We start from the raw sequence: 2,351 nt of genomic DNA, 5'->3' as shown, positions 1-2,351 counted from the left end.
AAAATGCCTTTTCAATATAAGGCATCAAACTTTTTAAACCCTCGGGCCTCACACTTAATGGATAACTTTATGAATCTTAAAAACAATACAACCTTTATACGCCCCCATCGATAAATCTGTATTCATGCCGAGTGGCCCACCAAATAAATTTTCCCACCTTCTCATGTTCCTTATAAATTTTTTATGAATAAACCTTTTCCTTTTGAAATGAGGCTTTGACTCTTCCCTTTCAAAACACTCACAACCACGCAAGGGTTGTTTACAATAGCTGCGGATGCTCAATCTCATGGACTTGTTCAACAAACTCTATTTACATTGCCTGCAGAGCAAACGAACTCGGCTATGGTGGCTAAGAAATTTTAGACTCACTTACCACTCGGTTCTCCAAGCTGTGGTTGCAGATATTGTGACATATTCTGACTCTTTGAAAGTTTTGGTTTAATTTTGTTTTGATATCAATTGGTTGGAAAGAGAAAAGAAGAAAAACATAAAATTTCACACATATAATAACACAAGGCAAGGTTTTTTTATTAATCAACCAAAAATTAATAATTACAATCAACTTTTTACTGGTATTTAAATTTTTTCAATTAGCAATTTCCTCAAAATAACTTCAAATACACATTCTAATTTTCCCAAAATATGACTTAACTCTGAACTCAATAAACTTGACTCCATTAATTGACTCTCCAAATTTAACCAGCTCTTAAATACTAGAGTAATTACAATTTCCAATAATATTTACATTTAATTCCAATGAATATATCCATGGTAAATATAATACTCCAGCAGAAAGGGTCAGGAGTTAGCATTTTGTGGGAAAACAAACAAAATTTGATCAATATTAGGCTTGCTCGGCATGGTTCATGTTTCACCAGGCCAGCCCATGGTAAATTCACTCAAATGTATCCACCAAATTTGATTGGGACTCTACACTATCCTGTAATTCAATGTATCCGCGAAATTTGATTACGACTTTACGATGTGCTGTAATTCACTATGAAATTCTCTTGTGGCTCCTACCATTTCTGACATTGGAATATCAGCCATTCAAGTTGTACATAGACTTTGACGTTGTGGTGGTCATTATATCTTTTGTTTGTAGCACTAACGGAATATTATGATAAATATGCAAAAGTTTTTGATAAACAAACAAGCTAATTTACATTTAACGTTGAATCAAATATTATCTAATTTACATTTAACGTTGAATCAAATATTATATAATGACGTAAAATGTTTTAAAGTCTGCACAAATTCTTAAATGTTATATACCATGCGTTGTAAGAGTATTCGATTAATCAACATGCATCATACTATGTATTAAAACTAATATAATTGGTTTTAATATAATTCAGTATCAAGATGTTTTTAAAACTTGCATAATTTTTGCATGCTTGATGTCCTGCCGATCGCTCCGGGTGCACCATTGCATGGGGTCCATAGGCTAGGGCTTGCTTCTTCAACTATCACCAAAAGCATATCATTGAATTCATTTTTAAAATCTCAACTTATTCACATCAAATTATATTAAATTGAATTCATACGGACCAAATAACCAAGTATAAATTAACACTCAATTATATTAAATTGAGTAAATATCAATTGTTATTTTAAACTCCTTGCACCCACTGGACTGAACATTTTGATCTTAGGATTACCATGACCATATAATTTCCTTGATAATCGAGCAAACACCGCTCACTAACTAATCAATCAATCCCCCCTTCTTCAGGTATTCAACACCATCATCGAAATTCCGGTCGATGCCAAATTTGAACACAAAACCGCTCTCCACCAATTTTTGCGATGAAGGGTATACCTTTGGGACCGGTGGCATATCCTCAAACCTGTTCAAGCAATTCCATTAGAATTTGGTAGTTATATAGACATTCATACCCATACTAATATAGAAATGCCATACTTTATTGATAGTCACACTCACTGGGTTGTCACATTGTACTATGGATAGTGTTTGGATAAGTATTCTGCCAACTGTGGGACGGTGGTGATTATAGGGAAGAAGATGTCGTAGCCGTGTGCAGAGGGGTTTTCCATCAAGAAAACATGAGCGCTGGATACGTCCTCCACGTGTACCAATCGAATGTTGTCGTATGCCATCTCTATACCCTTCAAAGCTTGTATATTTTGTTGGTCACCGGTGAGGAGGGAAAGGGTTAACCTAGTTGAGTAGGGCACGTTGGGCATAATGGTAGGTCCCTCTACTAGCACATGAATGATGGTCACCACATCCAGCCCTAGATATTATTTTCCGTATTGCAGCGCTGCCTGTTCTCCAAGCGTCTTGGAAACCGGATATTGGAAACCGGATATCCCTGCACAATTAACCA

The sequence above is a fragment of the Pinus tabuliformis genome, chromosome J (genome assembly GCF_031772625.1).
Source record: "Pinus tabuliformis cultivar Carrire ecotype Pingquan chromosome J, CPIR1, whole genome shotgun sequence".
In the NCBI taxonomy this organism is placed as follows: Eukaryota; Viridiplantae; Streptophyta; class Pinopsida; order Pinales; family Pinaceae; genus Pinus; species Pinus tabuliformis.
The sequence above is the reverse complement of the archived record's forward strand: the minus strand, read 5'-3'. Positions refer to the sequence as shown.